Genomic DNA, 11810 nt, shown 5'->3' with positions numbered 1-11810 from the left:
ATGAAGAAAGCCGTGGACAAATCACAAAGAATAAGTTTGCCTTCAAAGAATCCAAATGATTCTATGCCTGCTGAAATCGTTAGCAAACATCTTATTTCTCATTCTAAACCTTCACAGACAAATCTTCTTCATCATCCATTGATATTAGAAATTCTAAGATATTCTCGTATGTTCTATTATAAATATCCTCCATATTTCTAGCAATATTTTCACAACTATTCTTATCTGAGATCATTTATCTCTCCATAATATCTGCAACATAAAAGAAACTGTGTTAGTTTCTAAATTCGGAAACCTTCGAGTTTAAAATATGAATGTTTTGAAGTAGTGTTGGGAACTGAAGCATGGATTAGTATAATATAATGCCACTTGATCAACGTCATTATATTACAGTAAGTCATGCTGAGTTTCTAATGAAGCATGATGATTCACAGTACCGTCATCATGTGCCATTTACATGACTCTTACATTCTATCTAATCTCTAAACATATCAAGAGAATATTTTTCTGGATGACTCGGTCTTCTCCAGGGTATTCTGGTAATTTAACAAATCAAAATCGTTCTATTACCATTTTCTTCTTAGAGCATTAGCTATATTCATTCTGAATTTCATATCTACGAATTTCGGACCATTACTCGCTTGACTCGAAGTCGAGAAGAGAAAACGAAAGCATGAAGCTCCAAAAAATAATGAAGAATATAAACTCTGATAATAACCCCGAAATTACAAACCGTGTATATCGATGCAGATAGCAATATAGAGACACGGGAGAATTAGAAACACTATAAATACAAGAGTATAGTAGAAGTAAATAGATTCTTCTGGTGGTAGATGAAAAAGAAGAATGACAGATATAAAAGTTAGGAGTATATCAAGAATCAGGACTGGATGGAGTATATTGATGAATGCTTTAAAGTAAGAATCAAGGGAGAAATAATAGAAGGTGTGAATCGTGGAAAATAAGGAAACGAAGGGGTGAATTTATAGTGAAATATCCGACAGAGCAATTGAAATAGATTATTGCATATAATCAAAGAAGATCCTGATTTCCTTAATCACCAAAGAACCAAGTCTTATTACGTAAGATTCTCTTTAAATCCCTTAAATCTCGGAAATCAATCATAACTACGTCATCGGTTAAGACAAATATATTTTACTCATCTCACTCTTTTACGATAGTCTCATTTATATTCTTCGCATAATCGAATCGTTTTATCTACATTACTCAATGATGATAAAACTCCATTATCACCTTATATTTGTCATGAAAACCTTCTTATTGTTATCCATAACAACCTCTATCAAATTTCGGGGACGAAATTTCTTTAACGGGTAGGTACTGTCATGACCCGGAATTTTCCGACCAAATTATACTTATGAGTTAATATTTACATAAATTAAACCATACCAACATGATAAGCAATCCAAATTGTTGAGACTTGTGTTTTTGAAAAGAGTTTTACACAACGTTTGACCGTCCAATATGACCGATGATATCACGAACTATATAACATACGATAATTATACGTTTGTGTATATATATGTATTTATATATATTTAACATGATCTAAGGATGGTTTAACATCTCATTGTGTACTAATGACAATGAGTTATAAGTATATTTTGAAACTACTAACTTAAGTTTTCAAAACGATAACTATACGTAACATTGTTTGATATATATACTTATAATCTATAATGCTTATACATGTATCGTATATATAATGTATTTAATCACTTTTTAAGGACTTAAATACATAAAACAATATAAGTATATTCACAAAAGATAGCTATATTTGAATTCTCGTTCCGTTTCCTCAAGATTTCTATACGTATATCTAGGGTATATGTACCCGTATCATACCCAGCTTCTATATGTATTTACTATTGGTATATACACATCAAATCAACATCCTAATCAACATTATTACTGCCCTAGATATGAGGTAACTAGAATTTGTCAAGTAGTATGAATTATTAGTAAGAAAACAAAATTAGGAATCCTTTTCTTTCTTTATAAACTAAAAACGTTTTTATAAATGAACACCATTTCTTCACTCCATTTTCTCATACCTACACCCTCATTTATCTCTCAAAATACTCCTAACTTCATATTTGATCATCTCCAAGCATTTTCCCCATCATTTAGCTTCAATTACAAGCCTTAAACACCATAAGAAAACTCTTTCAAGAACATATCAAAATAACCACCCATTTGAAGAAGTTTACTTTCAACCTTTTGATCTAACTCCACCACTCTTTGATTCTAAGATTATTTCTTATATTTTGCAGTAACTTTGTCCAAGTAACTTGAGGTAGTAACCTTGTTCATAATCTTATTCAATTCATATTCATATAGCTATCTTATTTTGTGGTATAAATTTTTAACAACAAGAACATAATTTGAATGATTTCAAACTTGTTCGCAAACTAAATAGATCCTTCTAACTTGACTTTTAAAACACTTCAAGACCTGTAATATATCATAATGATATGCTAACCTAACAAGATATAACTTGGTTTTACAAAGAACATCTTAAAAACTGAATCTACGTCGTCGGAGTGCAACCGGGGGCTGTTTTGGGTTGGATAATTAAAAACCATCTTGAACTTTGATTTGGAAGTTCATGTTCTGGAAAAATGATATTTCTTATGAATATGTTAACAATAAAAATTTCATGGTTTCACTCAAAGTGTAAGTATTTTTAGAAGAATGATCATTAAATGTTATTTTTATGATGGAAAATGGTCACTTTCATAAGTTTCACCAAAGTTTGACCTATAACCTATGATTTCGAATAAAAACTAAGGTATTTTCAGTTTATATTCTTAAAATTTGACTCAATCCAAGGAAGTGGCAAGTTGAACCAACAAAAACGGAGTTGTAATGAAGAAACTACGACTAAAACAAGATTGGGTATCCGAAGCTAGTTTAGCTACGAAAATATTTGGAGAAAAAGTAAATTAATCATATCTTTTCTAATTAATATGATATTTTATATATAATTACTTATGATTTGATTTTATATATTTCAGGACCACCCGTAAACAACACGAGAAGATTAATCATAAGACCTCATGATTGTACGCAACACGTCATTTGACAACACGATACTTTGTGTACGCAACACGTCATTTGACAACATGGTACCATGGGTCGAGATTAATTCTGATCAATACGAATACGATGGGGTCTTTATTTATTTTATTTAAGCAACTAATTGTGGACCACTAACATCGGACTGCTAACTACGGACTAAGAAAATATTAAAAGTATTAAAAGTATATATATATGTAACGATTACTTAAAAAGAAAATATGTTGATATATTATATATATGGTTAGGTTCGTGATATCTATCGGAGACCAAGTCGAATTAAATACCTTCAAGGCAAAAGTGAGTTTCATTTGCTCCCTTTTTAATTGTTTTTGCAATATATATTTTTGGGCTGAGAATACATGCGCTGCTTTTATGAATGCTTTACGAAATAGACACAAGTACTTAAAATACACTCTACGTTGAGTTGTACCACTGGCATATTTCCCTGTAGCTTGGTAACTACTATTTACATGGGTATTGTAAACGCGAATCCTGTTGATAGATCTATCGGGCCTGACAACCCCAATCGGACTGGACGACCAGTATTCAACGGTTGCACAGTACTTCGTTTTGGTGACTACACTTGGTACAGTGTAGTGAGATTTCATAATAAAGGGAATATGCGACGTTGATTAAATGTTAAGTATGGTTACCAAGTGCTCAACTACTTAGAATGCTTTACATACACTTGCGAGTGTATTATGTTTATGATTATGAAATCTTGTGGTCTATTAACATATTGAAATGATTGTTATGATAAACCTATGAACTCACCAACCTTTTGGTTGACACTTTAAAAGCATGTTTATTCTCAGGCACGAATTAAGTCTTCCGCTGTGCATTTGCTCAATATAAGGACATTACTTGGAGCCGATCATCGCAATGGGACCAAATGTTGATGACTTCGTCCAGGTGGATTAGGACGGGTCCTTTCAAATATAATACATGAATGTAGTGATCTTTAGGAAGATAACACTTGCTAAAGCTTTAATTGGATTCTGATATGTCAAAATCAGAATATGTAATTGAATTTGTATGAAAATGGTTATTCTTTAGTGAACGGATACATATATATGTGGATGTAAGTAGTATAGTTATTGATTATTGAATCAGATTTTGAAGAATGTACAATGTAACATATTAATGTGAGATATAAATATTTCTCAGGTTTTACCTACCCGCTAAAATATTTTCACAATTAACAGTTTGTACAAATAAATTTTAATTACAATCTTTATGAAGATATACGTTCATATATGTATTCTTCAGATGTAATATAGATTTAATGAGTTAATATAATATTAAACTCATTTGATTTATGATTGAAACGAGAATAAATAATCTCCAAAACCTTAGAGATTTCATAATTGTTGCGATATATTTCGCAAATGAAGTTATGAATCAATACTTCATCATTAATTGTTATTGATATACCTCGGTATATGATGTTGGTGTTCGTGGAATCCTTGTGAAATTCACAAGACACGAATAATGTTTTCTAGAAAGTTTCGAGTATGTCGAAAATGAAAGTGTAAAACAAAACATGTAATTGAATAATACACTTAGTTTATTATGAAATGGAGTTTATTGTGTTGAAGCAGTGATTAACGATTGTTAAGTCATTAATAAAGGATGTAAATCATAGCATATTAGTGATATGATTTAACCAAGTAGTACATACTAGTTAAGATTCACACGTAATAGCTTAGTACGAAAAGATTTATTATTGTTCCAAACCATATATATATAAAGTATACATATATAATTCTTCAGGAAGAATGAGTTAATACATCTTAACTCATTATTACTAATATTCCTTGGTATATATGGGGCGTATGATGTTGATATCCGAGGTACCGAGTGTGATGTTGAGGCGTGGGATGCGGATGTTGTTGTTGGTACTGGTGCTGTTGGTGGTGATGTTGATGGTGCTTACAGTGCTTGTGGTATTAGTGATGTTGGTGGTACTGATGGTGGTGTTGGTTATGCTGCTGATGCTGCTGATGCTCTTAGGTTTTGCACCATATTTTCTAAAGCCACTACTCGAGCGCGAAGCTCGTTGACTTCTTCTATTATTCCGGGATGATTGGCAGTTCAGACGAGTGGATAAATAAGATCTGAAATTCTAGATATTATATATTCGTGACAGGATATCCTGGAAATGAGGGTGAAAATGGTGTTCCGAATTGGTTCGTCGATAAGTGCTTCAGGTTCTTCACCAATAGGGCAATTTGGTAGGTGAAAAGGATCACCTTCTTCACTTCTCCATTGATTAAGTCGACTACGAACCCATCCCCAATCCATCCAGAAAAGATGATGGCTAATAGGTTCGTTCGTTCCGGTTACGCTGTCCATGGAGCTAGAGGAATCAGATGAGAAATCCATATTATGTGTTTGGAATAACGTTTGATATGAAATGGGTGTTGAATATTGAATGATATATTCGTCTCCTTGAATACGTATATATAGAAAAAGATTTCCGTAATTTACGGAGGAAATTTAGGAAAAGTGTTAGACAAAGTCTATTGGGATAGATATGATAAGATATGATTTGTCTATACTCTATTTATGCAATAATTGCAGTATGACGTGTCTAGATTAAAAATGATAAGTATGTAATCAGATAATGATTAAAGACTTTCAATTTGTAATGGCCTATTCAGGTCTAGGGCTTGAGCTATAGGATCCTTTAAATTGGTAATCCAAACCCTTCCATTCTAGAGTTTCGTAAACGCCATCCGTCAAGAAAATTCAATGATCAAAAATAACGAGAAAACAAAGATTTAAAAGTAACGAATATGAGTAGTGATGACATTATAATATCTTTGAGATTCTCGATAACTCAATGACATTTTTCGGTTCGCAAACCGATGCATAAAAGCATAAAGCATATAGGTATGTGGTATAACAAGGAGGTTATATACGTTTGAGTATGAATAGTAACAAATATTGAAGTTTCAAAAATCATGGATAATATTTCATGTAATACATATGTAATTCACAAAACCATGATAGATGACATAAGAATGTCGAGAACGGTGTCGCATTTAAATGTGGTGGCGGAATTGAATAGTACTTAGGAGAATGAGCAGAGTTCTTAGATTGGCTCGGCATTCTAAGATAAGTAAAGTTTCTAAAGTATAGTGTAGCATTTAACAGTTAAAGGCAACAATTAAAGGCACTATAGTCAAAGAATGTTGTAGTCCTACATTGCTAAGGTAAATAATTGTATAAGGCACACTTAAAATGCAATCCTGGTTCTCTCCAACAGCCTGCTCTGATACCAATCTGTCACACCCCCCAAAATGTACTAGGGGTAATTGTGACCAATCATATCATAACACAGTTATATAAACGAGAACGACTCTATATGACACTTTTTAAATAAAACCTTTGTTAATAAAACAGCGGAAGCAGTAATACATGTTTACATTATTATTAAAACGTAAAATAAATGTTTATGAACTAAAATATAATATGCGATGTGGACTCCATGCAAGCATCAAATCTATCATCACAAAGTTGCAAACAGCTAGCTCAATCATTACCTGAGACAAAACATGCTTAAAGTGTCAACCAAAAAGGTTGAGTGAAATTCACAGGTTTATAAATAATATCTAAAGTTTTAGACCACAAGATTTAGTTTAAAGTTGATTGATATAGAAATATCAATCTAAAAGTGTTGCTGCATTTTGTAATATCGCTACTAAACAAGTTTACCCTATGACACCTTGTATTGTCAGTGTCGTGGAATCATTATTATGTAACCAAAGACCAACGGTCGAATGGTTAGAGACGTTACTCTCAATAGGCCTACTCACAATAATTAAGTTTGCATTTAAACGTAGCAATTGACGATATTACGGTAGGGATTTAGCATGAATCAAAGCATGACAGCATAGTTAACAATTTAGTACTTGTGTCTAAGTGTAAAACAGTTATAAAGCAAGCATGTGTCTCACCCCAAAAGTTATAAATAGTTAAGTAAACAGTAAAAGTGGGGCTATGAAAATCACCTTAGTCGCACAAAAGAGTATTCCACGAAAGAATTGAACGGAAGGACATGACCGAGATCTCAACCTAGAGATAGAACGTATGATCAGACATTGCCTAACAGACAATAGTATATAGTACTATATTGATAGTAATGGTTCACTAAAGAATTTCCATTTTCAGAAGGTTACTATTTATGGAAAGTTTCCACTTATAGTAGTTTTCCAATTTTAGAAAGTTCGGGTTAATCTTTAGCAAGATGTTGTACAACTCTACTCAAACTTCGTTGCTATCAAATAAGTCAGGAATGACCAGATGTAACCGGGGGCCCAGGATTCTTGACCAGAATCTAAGTCATGGCATTCGAGATCTACAAGCTTACCCATAAATGGTAACCTAGACATCATTCACTTACGACCGTGAGTAGCGATGAAGTTCACATGAATTATACATTATCTTTGATTAACCTTCACTTTAGGTGTATACACACAACGAATTATTAATGTACTTAATAATTATATATGTGATAATATAACCTAAGTTTTATTTAATATTTAGTTATTATACCTTAGTATGTCTTATATATATTAAATATAATTACCTTTAAATAAATACATAAATTACTTCAAAAATAATAGTGTTTTATTAATCGAACATTATTCAAAAATGTCTAAATAATAAATTAAATATCTAAAAATCACATACATAATTTTTATAGTCTTAGTTAATCATATAGATTAGTAGAAAAATTTAAGAAAATGTTTTTATTATATTTTTGTATTTATTTTTGTTTTTACCCTTAATGTATTCACAAAATAATTTTAATTCTACATAATTACTAAATAAACCCAAATAATTATTTTTATAATTTTTATAAGTTTCTATCAGTCTAATAACCTGTAGAAAAATATATAAAAAATATTTTTTGTTATTTTATATTTATTCTTAATTTACCTTCGAATTACATAATAATAGAGTTTAATTATATAATAAATACCAATTCGACCCAAGTAATTATTTTTATAATTTTTTCAGATCTATATAAGTTTTAAAAACTTAGAAAAAAATTATATATATTTTATTTTTGTTTAAAAGTATTTATTACGAATTTTACATTGTTTTTACGTTTAAACACTACATAATTCGTATTTAATTATAAATAATATTCCATAAATTATCAAAATTACTTTTATGCATCATAACACTTATAATACTAATTATAACATATAAACATAATTAATTTTGAATTTTACAAAGAATATACAATAAATATAAATATAAATGACAATATTGAAAAAAAATTAATAAAAATAGAAAGTACCTCAAATTTTCTTCAAGGTTTTGAGAGAATAACTTAAGTTTTTGTTTTTGGCAAGAAAAAATGAATGAGGAGCCATGCATTTATAGGTAAAGAATGGTTGGTGAAAAGAAAAAAATAATAAAATAAAGGTGCCAATTTTGACAAAATAATAAAAACATGTTAAAAATGTTTTTAATAAGTTTTTGTTTTTGAAAATATTTAGTCAAAATTCATGGGCTCATTATTTAATTTATAAAAAAAAATCTTATTTCTTTTTATTTTTATTTTTTATAAGCTAAAAATATATATAATGATTAAAATAACTTATCATTTAATTAATAATTATGTTACATATAGTTTTAAATATAATACGCATTAATATTAACTAAAGTTATTTTATATAATTAGTGTAAACTTTAGTTAACAAAAAGTGTCGACTAAAAATAAATATTTGATCAATGTCAAATTTAATTATATATTACGTATGGATAACAACCCTATAGTCAAATTAGTCAATTCAGGCATGGAAATATGAGGGTTGTTGTAATGACCCGAACTTTTCCATGTTTATATATATTAATTGAGATTGATATTTACATGATTAAATGTTTCCAACATGTTAAGCAATCAAACTTGTTAAGACTTGATTAATTGAAATATGTTTCATATAGACAATTGACCACCCAAGCTGACCGGTGATTCACGAACGTTAAAACTTGTAAAAACTATATGATGACATATATATGGATATATATATAGTTAACATGATACTATGATAAGTAAACATATCATTAAGTATATTAACAATGAACTACATATGTAAAAACAAGACTACTAACTTAATGATTTTTAAACGAGACATATATGTAACGATTATCGTTGTAAAGACATTTAATGTATATATATCATATTAAGAGATATTCATACATGATAATATCATGATAATATAATAATTTAAAATCTCATTTGATATTATAAACATTGGGTTAACAACATTTAACAAGATCGTTAACCTAAAGGTTTCAAAACAACACTTACATGTAACGACTAACGATGACTTAACGACTCAGTTAAAATGTATATACATGTAGTGTTTTAATATGTATTTATACACTTTTGAAAGACTTCAATACACTTATCAAAATACTTCTACTTAACAAAAATGCTTACAATTACATCCTCATTCAATTTCATCAACAATTCTACTCGTATGCACCCGTATTCGTACTCGTACAATACACAGCTTTTAGATGTATGTACTATTGGTATATACACTCCAATGATCAGCTCTTAGCAGCCCATGTGAGTCACCTAACACATTTGGGAACCATCATTTGGCAACTAGCATGAAATATCTCATAAAATTACAAAAATATGAGTAATCATTCATGACTTATTTACATGAAAACAAAATTACATATCCTTTATATCTAATCCATACACCAACGACCAAAAACACCTACAAACACTTTCATTCTTCAATTTTCTTCATCTAATTGATCTCTCTCAAGTTCTATCTTCAAGTTCTAAGTGTTCTTCATAAATTCCAAAAGTTCTAGTTTTATAAAATCAAGAATACTTTCAAGTTTGCTAGCTCACATCCAATCTTGTAAGGTGATCATCCAACCTCAAGAAATCTTTGTTTCTTACAGTAGGTTATCATTCTAATACAAGGTAATAATCATATTCAAACTTTGGTTCAATTTCTATAACTATAACAATCTTATTTCAAGTGATGATCTTACTTGAACTTGTTTTCGTGTCATGATTCTACTTCAAGAACTTCGAGCCATCCAAGGATCCATTGAAGCTAGATCCATTTTTCTCTTTTCCAGTAGGTTTATCCAAGGAACTTAAGGTAGTAATTATGTTCATAACATCATTCGATTCATACATATAAAGCTATCTTATTCGAAGGTTTAAACTTGTAATCACTAGAACATAGTTTAGTTAATTCTAAACTTGTTCGCAAACAAAAGTTAATCCTTCTAACTTGACTTTTAAAATCAACTAAACACATGTTCTATATCTATATGATATGCTAACTTAATGATTTAAAACCTAGAAACACGAAAAACACCGTAAAACCGGATTTACGCCGTCGTAGTAACACCGCGGGCTGTTTTGGGTTAGTTAATTAAAAACTATGATAAACTTTGATTTAAAAGTTGTTATTCTGAGAAAATGATTTTTATTATGAACATGAAACTATATCCAAAAATTATGGTTAAACTCAAAGTGGAAGTATGTTTTCTAAAATGGTCATCTAGACGTCGTTCTTTCGACTGAAATGACTACCTTTACAAAAACGACTTGTAACTTATTTTTCCGACTATAAACCTATACTTTTTCTGTTTAGATTCATAAAATAGAGTTCAATATGAAACCATAGCAATTTGATTCACTCAAAACGGATTTAAAATGAAGAAGTTATGGGTAAAACAAGATTGGATAATTTTTCTCATTTTAGCTACGTGAAAATTGGTAACAAATCTATTCCAACCATAACTTAATCAACTTGTATTGTATATTATGTAATCTTGAGATACCATAGACACGTATACAATGTTTCGACCTATCATGTCGACACATCTATATATATTTCGGAACAACCATAGACACTCTATATGTGAATGTTGGAGTTAGCTATACAGGGTTGAGGTTGATTCCAAAATATATATAGTTTGAGTTGTGATCAATACTGAGATACGTATACACTGGGTCGTGGATTGATTCAAGATAATATTTATCGATTTATTTCTGTACATCTAACTGTGGACAACTAGTTGTAGGTTACTAACGAGGACAGCTGACTTAATAAACTTAAAACATCAAAATATATTAAAAGTGTTGTAAATATATTTTGAACATACTTTGATATACATGTATATATTGTTATAGGTTCGTGAATCAACCAGTGGCCAAGTCTTACTTCCCGACGAAGTAAAAATCTGTGAAAGTGAGTTATAGTCCCACTTTTAAAATCTAATATTTTTGGGATGAGAATACATGCAGGTTTTATAAATGATTTACAAAATAGACACAAGTACGTGAAACTACATTCTATGGTTGAATTATCGAAATCGAATATGCCCCTTTTTATTAAGTCTGGTAATCTAAGAATTAGGGAACAGACACCCTAATTGACGCGAATCCTAAAGATAGATCTATTGGGCTTAACAAACCCCATCCAAAGTACCGGATGCTTTAGTACTTCGAAATTTATATCATATCCGAAGGGTGTCCCGGAATGATGGGGATATTCTTATATATGCATCTTGTTAATGTCGGTTACCAGGTGTTCACCATATGAATGATTTTTATCTCTATGTATGGGATGTGTATTGAAATATGAAATCTTGTGGTCTATTATTATGATTTGATATATATAGGTTAAACCTATAACTCACCAACA

This window comes from Rutidosis leptorrhynchoides, chromosome 8, assembly GCF_046630445.1.
Source record: "Rutidosis leptorrhynchoides isolate AG116_Rl617_1_P2 chromosome 8, CSIRO_AGI_Rlap_v1, whole genome shotgun sequence".
Classification (NCBI taxonomy): domain Eukaryota; kingdom Viridiplantae; phylum Streptophyta; class Magnoliopsida; order Asterales; family Asteraceae; genus Rutidosis; species Rutidosis leptorrhynchoides.
Note: the sequence above shows the minus strand (reverse complement) of the source record.